We start from the raw sequence: 15,543 nt of genomic DNA, 5'->3' as shown, positions 1-15,543 counted from the left end.
TCTATAATTTCCAACACTAAAATAATGAACCTTAGCCATACCAGAAATAAAAACAAGGTTCAACGGACAGAAGGTCACCAAGACGACTCTAATTTCTTCTGAAGAAATGTTACTGTGATCAAGTAAAGACCATTAGAAAACACAAGCCTCCAAAAGCAGATAGATGTCCTTGTGACACAGTGTCTGTAAAACAGAATGAAATCAAGTAGGAACAGTTTCTCTAAGTACATTGTAGTACAAACAGCTCAGACTCAAGATGGGAAATACTGTTGTCTGATATTGTAAAAGTCACAGTGTGAAAGAAATATGTTTTATTGGTTCATATATTTCATCTAATTGTTTATTCTATTAGGCTATAAATGGACAGATATAAAATTAAAGTACCCTTTGTCAGTTTTCTGTAGTGAAATGTCATGAATTATAGTGACAAAAATTTGAGATATCAGTATTAATACTTTTGGACTTCAGTGCCATCATTTTGTTAAATACTTTAATAAGCTTATATCATTATAGTTAATTATTTTCATAAAATGCTCAAGAGCCTTTTAAATGCATAAGTATTACCAAGCTTAACTTGATTGAGATCTGGAATGAAGCAAAATCATATTACATCTAAATTTACATGAAGTTTCTTTCTGAACATATATGAAGATGAAAATTAAAACTGAGAATAAAAACTTCCTGCGTATTTTTCAAAATGTAGAAAAACATTTACATTTTGTGAGATTAAACATTTACTATGTTTTCTGCAAGTTTAGTAAAATAAATAATTCATATCAGTTACATGCTTTTAGTGAGTCAGAGAGATATTTTAGACTTTGTTGTAGTACACAAACCTTTCCATACTTATTGCATATTTATATTCTTTACTATTAATTGACAGCAATGTTTTCTGAGTAGAAGACAGAGTGCTCCTAATGTGACAATCTGCTTCACAAAATAGAAAGCAAGATCTTCTGGATGTAGTAAAGCTTAAGTAGACAAAGTGAAGCTTTTTGTTATTGCAATAAATATGAGATCAGTCATTTCAAACTTCAAATTTAATCTTAGTCTGAGCTCTCTGCACTATAAGATGTGTTTAGTAAAACTGTTCTATAGTCATGAGGTAGTAAAGACACGTGTTGCTGGTGATCTTAAATTTAATTTAAAAAGAGGAATGTTTATGTGCACTTACAATTTACCTGCCTTTAATCATGATTAGTTGGTTCTGCTGCTTTGGGGAGTGTCATGGCTGCAGTATGTGGCAAAACCATTTGCCTAATGACTAGATGGAAAAGAGAGTTCAAAAGAGGATGCACTAGAGTCCCATTGTACCAATTAAGGCAGCAAGCCTGCCTACCCCCACTCCCTCAAGTGACAGAAGACCTCCCACTAGACTCCATGTCTGCAAAAGCTGAGGTGTAGCAGCCCTCTGCCAGGGAGCTCTCAATAGGCCTTAGCAGCCTCACCTTGACAAGCTGAGAGAAATCACACTCTGTTAGGAGTTGGACTCAGTGGTTCAGAACATGACAGCAGCAGGTATCAGCTATAAAATGTGCCTTTGTTTTTGTCTTCACTGTCCTGCTCCATAACGTCTGAGGTAAATGGAGTAAAGAAAGCTCCATGGAAACCCAGGCAGAAGGAGCTAGCCACCATTCTTCATTTAGGCAATATCTTGTCATGAGAATGTGTGTTCGTCCCAGAACTTCAAGCATCAGCTTGACTATTAATTGGTTTCTTCATCTGATCATTTAGGAGATCAATAGAAAGGATCAGAAGATCCAGGGGGTTTCTAGTGAACTTACAATGTTCTAGCTATGATGTTTTGTGGGGAAGTTCTTTACTAGCATGAATGAGAAGCTCTGCCTATAAAGGGACTTAAGAAAGCTGAACATTAATGGCAGATAGTACAAAATTCTGAAAAAAAAACCTCAACCAAACCTAGTATTTGAAAGACAAAAATATATGTGCCACATAAAAATAAAGAAAATGCATTAAAAAGCTTCAATAGCTTAGTTTCTCTTCCCTTTTCTCTGTTCAGTGATGAATGATGCTTCTTTATTTGTTACCAGGAATACAGAGTATCACCATGGTTGACAAAAGCACTTCTCTGTGCGTGGTTAATTTCTAGCCAGTGACCAAGGGTAAAAGGCAATGTCCCAATATTAACGGGTCAGTGCTGTGTGTCAGGGGACAGTCCTCTCCCACTGAGAACAAAATGAAGCCCCGAGACCCTGTGACCTGCTTCTGTTTCTTTACAAAGCTTTAAAAAGAAACCCAGCAAAGGGCTAAATAACAAATGTATCCACAGGCGCTTGAGAATGGATTTACTCTACAGGAGATTAAATTGAACTTCTTGAGGCTCTGAGTTCGGTTATATTAAAAAACAAAAAATGTCCAGTTCCTCATAATATAACCTAAGGCCTGTTTTCACTGTGTCATGGACATTTCCATGTGTGTTTATGGAACCCTGATTATCTTAAACCACTGAAACATTAGGTTAAAAATAAGATGTATCTCATGGACCACATTTTGTTTTATCTTGACAAGGTTTTGTTCTAAAGAAACAAAACATAGCAAAACATAAAAAGTACATCAAAACAATAGCAAAAGCAAACTCGACATATCCTACCCAAGACTGAACTAAAATAAGGCAACAGACCTCAAGAAGCTCATTGGCAGAGACCGTCCTGCACACCCATGTGTAGTTAGTGGTGGCCACTAAGCATCCTACACATTTTTATTATAAAAAACAATGAAGAAGAGTTGTTCAGCCTTGTTTTCATTCCCTCAGAACTAGAAAGGTAAAGCCAATAAAGATGACAGAGTGCACCATTTTCTGTTGAGATGATTTACATCCTAATTTTCAAGTTTATTCTTCAGCAAGGAGGCTCTAGGCTGCAATTTCCCAACTCGGTTGTGCAAGAACCAATAAAAAGAAGAGTAAGAGCAGGAGAGAGGTTGTGAAAGAGCCTTCCTGTATCAATAAATCCGCGTACACACTGCACTATTGTTTTAGAAGTAAACAGAAAATAAACATGCTCTCAGTTGACTGTGATGAAATAAAATACCTACTAGTTCTATTTGTCTACCAGCTTGTCTTGATTTTTAGTAAAGAATGTCCTTGCCCATGGTCATTCCTCCAGCTCTTCTTGCATTCTCTTTCTGCTCTCCTTCCTTCTGCTCTGTAATTTCCTCCTATGGCCACCTGAAATGAGGACATAACCCCTGAATTCCTCATGGATCCTTTCCATGGGTGGGCAGTATTCAACGAGAAGCTGAGGAGTCAGCCAGGCTGCACAGGAAAGGGAAGATGAAGTAGAGTAAGCAGCTGTTGGAGAGCAGCCAGAACCACAGGTGGCCATTTCTACCCAGTGCCTATTTCTTTTCCCAGTCCTTCCCTTGGTGGCTGGACTTCTTCTTTCAAGTTCTTTAAAAATTGCATGGCAGTTTCATGCATGCATTTTGGTCATTCCCCTCCCCAATTCCAATCCCTGACTCCCCTCTCTTTCTCCCTGGTGCCCTTAAAAAAGACCCCTTCTTTCTTCTTTTTGTGTGTGTCCCACCAAGTTTAATAAGAGTCACTGGCTTCAGTGTGGGTGGGAAGACATTCAGTGGTTCAACTTGTCTGTGGCTACACCATGCAAGAAAAGAACACCATCTACCTGTCAACCCCAACAGTCATTTATTGTATAGCGAGTCCCTCTGTGAGAGATGGGCCCTCTTAGGCTCCTTCGACATTCATGAATAAATGCAGACGGCAACAATATTGTGTATACAACCATTTTGCCGATCAAGGTCTTATACTATATGTTAGGCTGGTCCATATAACATACACATTACACACACACACACACACACACACACACACACACACACACACACCCTTCAACTTTGGGAAAACCTGTGTCAACTTCCTGAGTACTAGGAATTAGGGTATCAGAGATAGCTCAGTGGTTGAGAGCACTTGCTGTTCTTCTAGGGCACCTGAGTCTACTTCCCAGCACTTACCATAGGGTAGCTCACACCTGACTATAACTTCAGCTCCAGGGTTCTGGCTTATTCTTCCGGCCTGTGAGGGCACCGGCACACACACACATGCATACATTAGACTTTTTAAAAAGAAATAATCATCAGCCCAACAATTTGAAATGAATTGTGTGTGGTATTTTCTCAAAATTACTTGTCTATTGGTATTGCCAAGTTTCATCTGCTATACTCTTGGGAATTCACTTGATTTCATTGCTTCAGTCTTTTATTCCAGAGCTGTCTTCAGACATCGTTGGACTGTTGTGGTTTTCCTAAAATTTGGTCTTGAGATCTTTGATGGAGAGAAACTATAAATCCCAGCCCTGCCCTGCTCTAAGGAAAGGGATCAGGAGTGCTTGTACTGGGCTTTTAAATGAGGCTTCTTTGTCCTGGCAAATGGGCTAGCCTGTGTTGTAGAAAGCAGCTGATTCCAACAGTCTCACTGTGGCTTTTGTTTGACCTGTGCCATTTCATTCTTATTGAAATATCTACTCCACGAGAGAGATCTGACTAGGACAGTTAAGTCTGGGTGTCAATTGGGGGAGACAGAAAAGACAACACTGAAAGAGAAGTATTTGTTTATTTATTAATGGGTGGCCCGAGAGCCGATGAGAAGCCTGCACCCATAGGCTGCTCCAGCAGCTAGTGAGCTATAAAGCATGAGAGGTGACTTTGTGGCTATGCTTTAAAGCAGTGGTTCTCAATCCCCAGGGGGTCACATATCAGATACCCTGACTATCAGCTACCTGCCTTACAATTCACAACAGTTGCAAAGTTATAGTTATGGAGTAGCAATGAAATAAATTTATTATTAGGGGTCACTACAACATGAGGAACTTATATTCAAGGGCCGCAGCATTAGGAAGATTGAGAACCACTGTCTTGGGCATTATCCTAACTTTAGTGCCTAAAATTTAGGCTTTTCCAAGGTATTTTAAAGAAAACCATACAAGACATGGTGGTACAGACCACCATTCTAGAGCACAGGAAGCTAACGCAGAGCTGTCATCCATTGTAGGCCAGTGTTGCTTATAGCAAGACCCTGTCTCAGAAAATCAAAGGAAGGAAGAAGGAAAGAAGCATAGGAAACAGGGGGAAAAGAAAAGAGAAAAAAGATAAGAAAAAAGCAAAGAAAAGATGCACAAAGGGACACTTGTATCCACAACTCTGTGCTAACCAGCAACAGTGGAGTTTTGGGTCTCTGAGATGAGAAGAAAGTGACTGATCTCAATACCTGTGCTAATGGTGTTCTCAGAAAACCCTTTTCTGTGCCCATGAGCTCAAGTGGATACCCTACTTTCTCCTCCAACAGATTCCCACTATCAGGTTTTGTGTTGAAGTCCTTTATCTACTTGGAGATGTTTTCTTCAGGGTGAGAGAAAAGAGTTGGCTTTCCTTCTTTGACATGTAACTATCTGATTTGACCAGTACACTTTGTTGAAAATGCTGTATCTTTTCTCTGATATGTATGATGTAAAATTATAATTAATATACAATATATTAATGTATTAACATACAATATTTGTCTTCTTTGTCAAAAATTGTGTGGTTCTCGGACAGTGGGCTCACATGCATGTCCTCAATTCTATTCCATTGATCAATGAGTTTGTTTTCATGCCAGTATGATTGCTATTTACTATTATTATTATTATTATTATTATTGTTGTTGTTGTTGTTGTTACTATAGTTCTGTAGTACAACTTAAAATACACAATTGTGATAGCTCTAGTGTTTCTTTTATTGTTCAGTACTGTTTTGGCTATCCTGTATTTTTTTTATGCTTTCAAATGAAACTTAAGATCTTTTTTTTCAATTTCTATGAATAATGGAAATTTTGGTGATTGTGTTGAATCTATAGACTGCCTTTGGTGGGATGGACATTTTCACAATATTAATCCTGTCAATCCATGGGAGGTCTTTCTATCTTCTGATATCTTCTTCAGTTTCTTTTATAGTGTTTTAAAGTTTTCATTGTACAAGTGGAAAGAGTGTGGGAGCCAGAGGTGGTGAATAACTACAAGGAAACAGTGTCTTCTTGACCCAGCAGGACAGCTTCACATACGAATTCGCAGCCAGTGTGACAGCATGCAAAAGAAATGTACAAGCCCAAGCCAGACCAAATCTCATCATGGAAAGGGGAATTGGGCAGTAAGTCCCATGCCTAGCCAAGGAAGCTCTTGGCAATTGTTAGTTGCTACAGAGAAGCTCATCTTCAGTGAGACTTCTAAGGGAAATTTCCTCCATGTGATCAACTTGGTTCTGTTATTGCATGGTTTTAATGTTCTGTATCCTAGTTTGATTGGTCAGAAAGAAAAAAAGAGGATCCAACTTTCATGAATGTTTTCTCCTAGGTCCCTTTCCAAATCACCACTCCTGCTATTTCTCATTCTTTGAATTTGTCTCCATTTCAAACTTGTCTTTGTGTCTTTGAACCACTGGGCCCTTCTTCCATCAGCTTCCTGCAGTCTGCGCAGGGATTACAAGCTTGGGAATTGTGAGCATCTCTCAGTGTCTAACGCAGTTTGGTCCAATTTATATTGTATCTGACAAGTGGTCTCCAAAGCTTTTACTGACACTGGGACTCTTGTTTTCAGACCGACGGTGATTTCTTCTCCAATTCAATCTTTGCTTATTATGTTTGTAAACATTTTTAAAGGTCTGTTTTTCTCAAAATTACTTCTGACTCATGGAAGAAGGGTATTTTATTTGTTCTAGAGGAAAATGATATTTAATGGACTCATCTGTCAATTATATGTGGTCACAAAATACTGACATTTGGGTAAAGCCATTTAACCTTTATAAATGTTAATGTCCTCAATTCAAAAATAAAAGAGAATACTCAAATAGTTCCTTGAATTGTTGTAAGGATTTACTTAAGTAATACAAACCCTAATACCACATTGCTGGGAACTACTAGCAGCTACTTAATGTTTTACATCCAGGGTACACATTATATTACAATTATTCCTGTCATTTTGAAGTGACAGCAATAATGTGTTACAGTTTGGAAATGAAATGTCCTTCAAAAATACTTTTTATTGAAAAGTTGATCTTCAGCTAATTAAGAAGGTTCTAGAAACTTTGGAAGGTGGGACTAGGTGGAGGAAGTACCTCACTGAGGATAGGTCTTTAGGTTTCTATTATTCCTGGTCACTTCTTGTAGATTGTCACCATTCTGCTTGACTATGTAGTGAATAGCTCTCCTCTGTCACATGTTCTTGCCACCATGATGTTCTTTCTAACTAGGACCACAGAGACAATCAATTATGACCTGACCCTCTAAAACTGTGAACAAAATAAATCTTCCTTCCTTGTTTTAAATTGTTGCTGTTAAAAGTTTTGTCACAGTAGCAGGAAAAGTAAGGAGTACAGAGCACAAGTCTTAGCTTGTTTTGCTTATTTTTTGTTTTGTTTTTTTGAGACAAGGTTTCTCTGTGTAGCCCTAGCTGTCCTGGAACTTGTTTTGTAGACTAGGCTGTCCTCTGACTCAAAGAGTGCTGAGGTTAGAGGTGTGTGCCACCACCACCCAGAAAGTCTTAGTTCACTTATCTAGTTACACTTCATGCTCTCTCAGGACCCAGAGATTGTTAGAAGATCCTATACAAGATAAAAAACTATGAAATGATTATCCTGAATCTGAAATAAAAGATAATTATCTGTCCTAAAGAACAGTACACAATTCAGTGACTGTAACATTTCAATCATGCTAAAAGGACATGATGTAAAGAAAGCAAAAATGTGTTTTTATTCTTTAGGTGAACTGTGGTAACTTTGTACAGTGGAACTGTAATAAAAAATTAATACAGCTAAAAGTAAAAGAATTGAAGATGAATGATACAGGTCTTCTGATAATAGTGTAGAACCCGCTGAGACACAGCCATTTGAAGTACCATGTTAGAATGAAGACTCCGTCTGCTGGTGCTGATAGGCATACATCACTCATAGCTACCACTTAGAAGCACCAAGTAATTTCCTAGAGAAAATGTATTAGGCTAGGATTTTTCTTTCAAATCTGGTTCCAAGACAGTAAGAGAATGATGGATTGGATGTTACCAGACAAATGTTAATAATTATTTGAGTCATGATTTCAGTACTTTATATCTAAATCATTATGTCATGTTTACATTAGAAAGTTGATGTCCTCATCTTGGGGCATGCTATGGATTGGAAACAGTTTAAGGGTGTCACTGTAGGACTCATGTATTGGAAGCATGGTGTTAAGTGGTGGTAAGCCCTTTAGGAGGTGAAGTCTGATGTAGTTCTTAAGTCAAGGCATTTCATGACATGTGAAAATCATAAGAAATTAAAATTTCTATGCCTATGCATAACATTTTACTAGAATATAGACACTTAATTCTGTATTGCTAACCCAACTACATTTGTATTTGAGGAGAGATGTTACAGCCCCCAGAGCCTAAAATATTTATCATTTAGAAGTTAATCAGAAAATAACATTTGTCAGTTCCTGTTCTCTGTGACAACCCAGAGTTTTTATTTTAGTTTTAAAGTCAAAATACAAAAAAATAAGATAGGATGTACTATTTTTGTTTGGCAAGAATAAAATTTAGTCCATGTGAAAATTTTTCTACATTTCTACTTAGAATTTAAAGTTGTTCTCTTTAAGTTGTTTAGGAACTAATAATAGTTTAACACTAATAAATAAAAGCAATGTTTAATGTTGTACAACTGTATTATTATGCTGTAGTTCTAGCACATGAATAGCATAATAAAGCACTATAGCCTGGGTAGCTCAAAGCAATAGCTATTTACATTTTCACCCTTGAATAGACTAGAAATCTGCTACAGACTTAGTGTTTGTATGCTGAAACTAGCCTGCAGGATCATATTTTTTTGAAGCTGGGTTCTTTGGGAGGTATGGGAAATTACCTTAGGTTGTGGGGTAGGGCCTCATGATGAGATTATTACCTTATATTACAGAATGAGGATGCAAGAGATGTATGTGTACATGTGTGGATTTGCACATGCCAAAAATGACCATGAAGGAACATTCAGAGAGGGTCCTCACTAAGAACCTGTGCATGCTAGTGCCTTGATCTTGAACTTGAATCATGATCTTGAATGTCCCAAGATGAGAAATTGGTTCTCTGTTCTGCTCTATTTTGTTTATAAGCCCACTAGTCACTGGATTTCCTTTTCAGGAGCCCAAACTGACTAGCCAGTCTAAGGTCAAGGCGTGGTCATTATGGTGTCTGTGACTGGGCTTGCAGACAGCTGAGTGCTTTATGAGTTCTAAATGAGTCTCCTCTTTGACTGTCTGCTGTCTCTCTGTCTTGATGGGGGAAGTACTTCTGTGTATGTTTATCTTATTGGTTGTTAAATAAAATACTGTTTGGCCAATGAGACAGCAAGTTAGACGGGACTAGGAGTCAAAGAGGATTCTGGGAAATGTAGTAGAGAAGTGATGATCCAAGCAGGAAGTGACATAGGAAGGAGACTCATATTTAAGCAAAGGAAAGAGGAAGGGTTCCCCTTTATCCCTCCACTCTTCCTTCAGCAGCGCAATGTGATCCACTGACAAGGAGGGACGCCAATAAGGCGTCCAATAAGATAAGTCTTATAAAATATATAGATGTATGATAATCAAGACTGAGCTAACAGATGAGAATCCTGGTCATTGGCCAAGCAGCATTGTACCTAATATGTCTCTGTATTATTTTGTCCATCCACGCTGTGGGCAGAACTCAGGCGGCTGGTGGAGACCGCCCACATGGCAGTAGGTCTCGGGTGGCTTTTGGCAGAAAGATTTATCGTAACACTGTCTGTCCAGATTTCTTACAGCAATTATCTACTTGTTACTTAATCATCTCTTAAAATGACCTGGTTTCAAAAGTAGTCACATTCTGAGGTATGACATTAGGGCTCACTCAACATATGAATATTCGGAACTTATAATTTAGCTCATAGTTAGTGATAAAAGGGAGTTCTAGATCTTTTTCCTTTTTAAAAAGGAAAGTCTGAAAGTAAATTAGACTTCACTTGCTTGAGTCCAGACTTTTCAAACCAAGTAACAAGAAAGATCTGGTAGCCCAAACTTAAGTTCAACCATGTCTTCTAAAGTTTATGGCATATCTCCATATTTCCTTCCTTTCTCCCTTCCTTCCTTCCTTCCTTCCTTCCTTCCTTCCTTCCTTCCTTCTTTCCCTTCCTCCTTCGTTTGCTTCCACTCTTCCTTCTTTCCTTCCTCCACTCGATTCCCTGTCCCAAGTGCTATTGATAGAGTCGTTTTGCATTTGTGGCATTGTTTTATCTTTCTTTTAGCATATTCTCCCTGCCCATTTCAGTTTACCCATTTCTTTATGTCCTCTGTGGCACTATATCCAAAACGTAAGCTTAGGAATTTCTCCACCAAAAGAAGATAAAGCTAAATTAAATTAAAATTAAAAGGCTCAGAAGCTCAGCTCTTTGATAGAAATGTTGATAGGAAGTTGAGAGAAAAAAGTTTGCACAGGAAGCCAATCCTTCTGATTGTTATAAAGGGCCTTATCCTCCGCATCTGTCTTTTATGCTGCCTTGTAAGGAAATACAATATATTTGGAATAACTTGAGAAATGCTTCTGATTCAAAGGAAAAATCAGGCTTCATGTGTTTTCTATAAAACAGAGATTTAAGTTCTATTCCAAGAGGATAAAAATATTTGTGAAAGAAAAATGTAATTTTAATTACTGAAATCAAAGCAATCGCACACCAGAGATGTTGTTTTTCCTGAAAGTGGATATTTAAAAGCTGATGAATTTCTTTCTTTCTTTCTTTCTTTTTTTTTTTTTTACTGCTGATTTCCCAATTTCCAAAAGACATTTAGTGATTGTTCACAAATGAGAACCACACATGGCTGACTGGTGTCCCAGGCCAGACGTACATCTTTCTAAAGACTTCAGAGCACTTCCAAATGGCCGTGTTTATCAAATACATACTCATGAGGTAGGCAGGAGGAAGGAGGCATTTTTCTTACAGAGCCTCCCAGAGAGCAATCTTGAAAGCATAGCTAAGATTTTTCAGATAAGGAAGAAGCACATGCTGCCTTTTAAAAGGGGTTATGGTGACCCTGATTTTGCTGAAACCTTTTTGTCTGTACAAATGTCCAGGAGCTACCCCAGGCATTTGAGTTCATTAAGCAAGCTGGGCAAGGTGTACCTTAAAAGCTAATGGTAACTGACTTATTTCCTCATGTGTGCATTCAAACAATCAGGCAACATTTGAAGCTGTGTTTCATCTACTGGAATTCCAGTCTGACTTTTGAGTGTATTCTCTGTAGTCCTTGTATGGATGGTATAAATTATGAGAGTTAATGATAATTATGGAATGTTTTAAAAACAGTCTAATTAAATTTACAGTAATAGCTGGAATTTTGATGTTTTTCCCCCTCCCTTGGAAACAATAACTTAGTATTGGGCTTTGGTATTTTACATTTTTCTGCTGTATTTATTTGTGCTATCCTATTTTTGGGGGGGGGATTTGCAGTTAGTCATCTGAAAAAGAGTTAAAGGACCTTCTCACTGACTTTTAGAGAAGATCTAACCAAAGCAGTGAGCAGTTGAGTGGCAGAAGCCTGAACGTCAACAGCCAGGCAATGTTCTAAGACACATGGTGAGGAGAACTTGGTTTGCATAAAATTGAATCCAGTTTCAACTTCTCATCTTATTCCTCAAGAATTGCCATTTTAAATGTAGGTTCTGACACGATATCTGTTAGTGAGTCTTCTGTTACTGTTACAGAATACCTAAAACAATAAGGCTTGTTTGGGCTCATAATCCTAGCATGTCAGTCCCGCACAGCTGGCCTTGTTGCCTTTGGGCCTGTGGGAAAGAGCATAATGACTGAAGCACTTGATGGAGTGAACCCTTCCCAAACATGGAAAAGGAAAGGATAGTCTTCCACTGTCCCTGTCAAGAACAGGTCCCCAGTTTCCCAAGGACACTACAGCTGCCAATAGTGCTAATTTGGGAACCAAGACTTTACTGTATGAGTATTTGGAGTGGCATTTCATACAATCTATAATCATGTCAACAGCCTTTCAAAGAAAACGTAGTGCCAAGTCTCTTCAGAGCAAACATAAAAATTCTCTTTATTCTCTTACATTTCTTTTTAAATTTATTTCCTTTTGAGATAGGATTTCACTGTGTAGCCTTGGAACTCGCCTCAAAATCACAGAGATCTACCTGCCTCTGCTTCTCAAGTCCTGGGATTAAAGGCATGCACCACCAAGCCTGGATTTCTCTTACATTTCTAGTAGAAGTTTGTATTTCTTTCTCCCTGAAATTTTGATCCTTAATAGATCCTCTTCTGATTTTCATAGCAGTGTAAGAAAACATAAGTCAGTTGAATTTATATTACCATGATGTTTTGAAAGACCATCATCCATTCAGATGGCACTCACAATTATGTTTCAGATACTGATCCTTCAGTATCCTGGATCCTAAGAACTTTCTGTCACAAGCTTGATGGTGTGAATTGTACAGGAACATCAGCTCTCTCTTTTCTTCTTTCTTTCTTTCTTTCTTTCTTTCTTTCTTTCTTTCTTTCTTCCTTCCTTTCTTTCTTTCTTTCTTTCTTTCTTTCTTTCTTTCTTTCTTTCTCTCCCTCTCTCTCTCTCTCTTTCTTTCCTTCCTTGCTTCCTTTCTTTCTTTTTAGAATTTCATACATGGACACTGTCCTTACATCATTTCTTCTCCTACCTCTCCCTACTACTCTTCCCACATTCCCTGCAACCTGACTTTACAGTCCATGATTTGACCTAGATGAGCAAATTTCATTGTTACTGACCTTGTTTTCCTCTTCCAAGGGTGCTGTAACTCCTGAAAGTCACACACTTTTCTTCTGTCCAGTTTTAAGAAATGACACTAACTTCTTTCACTTTCCTTTTCTCTTTCTCTTTCTCTGTTCCCTCTTTCTCCACCTCTCACCTGACCTCTGCCTGGCTCTTTTCCTTTTTCAAGTGACTAGCTGATAACAGGGCACAGAATGCGTCTTTGGATACCCTCATTCTTGACAAATAATGGCTTTAAAAGGTACATATTCCCCATTCTCCACCCCCTCTAAGTAAGAATATTACCCTAGTAGGAATTAAAGCAATTTAAGAGACTTACATTAGGTTTTGACTGTTGACTTCTCAGTACAACCAATCAATCACAAAATATGTCAGAAGACAGGCCAGTCCATGGGAAATTAAGGTTATACAAATAAAAAACATTGTTGAGGAGACAATAAGTGAATAAGAGGGTTTTAACTTATGGCAGTTGCTGATTGAGGACAGATATTGGCAACAACTACAAACATCATGGCTTTTGTGTTCACTCAAAAATGTTTTATTGGGAAAGTGTTATAAGCTGAGGTTTCTCTAAAGAAACACACGGAACACAGGTACAAAGCTAGAAGAGCTTTCCTTAAAGGAATCAGGTATTCTTGTAGAGGATGAACTGCAGGCTGGAAACTGACTGATGGTCAAGAGTCAATAATATCATCTTCAGAGGAATGGTCTCTTTTCCGTTGAGACTTCATGTTAACTTCTAAGGTCTTTGAACTGAAAAGGCAGCCACATTTCCATTACAGAGAATCTTTATAACAATAACTCAGCTGCCTGAGTTCCACCATCACGTTAGGGCTCCCAAATAACACACAAAGTTTTATATTATTTACAATGCTGTTGGCCAATGACTAGGATTTATTTTCTAGCTCTGTCTTAAGTATCAACCATAACCATTAATCTATATATTTTATAAAGACCTATCTTCCTATCTTACCGAGGACACCAGCAGCATACATCCTCTCTTCCTGGGATCAGGTGACCCCTCTTTACTACATTTCCCTAGACCTTCATTACATTACTCTTGTTTTCTGAAAATAAACATTCACACTATTGTCCCACCTAACTTGCTTCCCTCTTGGCCAACAGTGCTTTATCAACCAATAAGACAAACATATACACAGAAGGACCACCCTCCATCATCTAAGGTCTTTGAACTGAAAAGGCAGCCACACTTCCATTATGGAGAATCTTCTTTGCTCAAAATGAGCTGATTGCAGGCCAAGACAGCTACAAACTCATAGCAACACCTGGGTTAGTGTTTGAATGACTAGGTATTCTAACTTGCCTAACAGGACACATAAAAGCAGCCATTGGAGAGTTGGTGAGGTGGATCCATTTTAGAGATCCTCAATGCCAACTATGCCTGATCACCCATGGTTGCTTCCCCAACACCCACATGGCAGAAGGAGAGAAAAGATTCCTGTGGGTTATCATCTGACTTCTACACATGTACCATGGCACCTGCATGCACTTGTGTGCATACAAACAAATAAGTAAAAAAAATAAATGTAATAAAAATTTTAAGTTATCAGTCTCGCTTTTTCAAAAGCAGCCATTGAGAAAATATAAACTGAACAGGCCATGTAGTCTTCATGAATTATGGTAATGATAAGCTCCCAAAGCACAGTAGGAGACAAATGCATCTAAAACCATTCATTTGAAGCATATGGTAATTTCAATGCCAAAGAATTGAATTTTCTCTTTCCAAATTAGCACATTGGTTTAAGTCTCAACTCTGTCTCTGAAGTTTCCTGTCTCTTAGAAGGTTTCCAACTCTTAGCATTAAAACCCTTTATTTCTGGAAATAAAATGAGTGATGTCATGATCCAGGAAGAGGAATATTGGAGCTTTTACAATCCCTATGGCCCCCCACTATCTTTTCCTTTGTGTGATGCTGTCTCTCTACTGTAGACACTTGTGTTTTAACTTTAATCAGAAACTCCTGTTTGAGACAGATGCCCACAGCTCCAAGTTACTGTGCACACAATAGTGTGAATGTTTATTTTCAGAAAACAAGAGTAATGTAATGAAGGTCTAGGGTACTTAGGATTCCATTTCCATACCCCCTTTTTTTTTTTCTTAAGAAGCCATCTACATAATATAAGTCTTCCTAATGGCAAAGGAAAACAACTTTCATTCCAGGTCTGGAAGAGTGAGTGTCAGATGCCTGGGGAAATAGCTTAGTCTTCTTTCTAGTTAGGCAAATTGCTTATCTCAGAGATGATGTTTATACAACCTCCAAACCAATGTGCTTATCTTTACCATGAGTTCCATTAACAACAAAAATCAGGTCTCATCACTGACTCAATTACATCCTTGGCTACCTGCCTTTCTAATAAGCTGCCAAGAGATACTAGAAAGAGTCCAGAACTTCAGTTAGTAGTGTTTCTGAACCAGTCAAAACCCAGCTAAGAATTTTGTTCTCCCAGGATGCCAATATTGTTACCTGTGACCAAATATAAATAGATTTATATAGATTATATATTTTGCTTTTATATTTATAAAAGCCAACAAATATTGACAATTTGTTTAATAGTTGTCCTGGCTAGCTTTATGCCAATTGACATTTAAAAGGAGGGCCCCTCAATTGAGAGAATGCCTACATAGGATACATCAATAAGGTATTTTCTTAATTAGTGACAGATGGGAGAGAGCCCAGCCCATTGTAGGCAGTACTATTCCTGGCCTCATGGTCCTGGGTTCTATAAGAT

General features: G+C 38.1%; 1 long non-coding RNA gene across 1 annotated transcript in view; it reads right to left on the bottom strand.

The window, feature by feature from the left end:
- The window catches only part of LOC118238240, an 89,940-nt gene extending 77,051 nt beyond the window's left edge, over nucleotides 1-12,889 (bottom strand). Inside the window, exon 1 of the long non-coding RNA XR_004768025.1 lies at nucleotides 12,790-12,889. This is a non-coding gene — a long non-coding RNA (uncharacterized LOC118238240). The remainder of the gene's footprint in view (nucleotides 1-12,789) is intronic.
- Between the last annotated feature and the right edge of the window lie 2,654 nt (nucleotides 12,890-15,543).

This window comes from Cricetulus griseus, chromosome 2, assembly GCF_003668045.3.
Source record: "Cricetulus griseus strain 17A/GY chromosome 2, alternate assembly CriGri-PICRH-1.0, whole genome shotgun sequence".
Classification (NCBI taxonomy): domain Eukaryota; kingdom Metazoa; phylum Chordata; class Mammalia; order Rodentia; family Cricetidae; genus Cricetulus; species Cricetulus griseus.
Note: the sequence above shows the minus strand (reverse complement) of the source record. Positions and strands in the feature narration are given on the sequence as shown.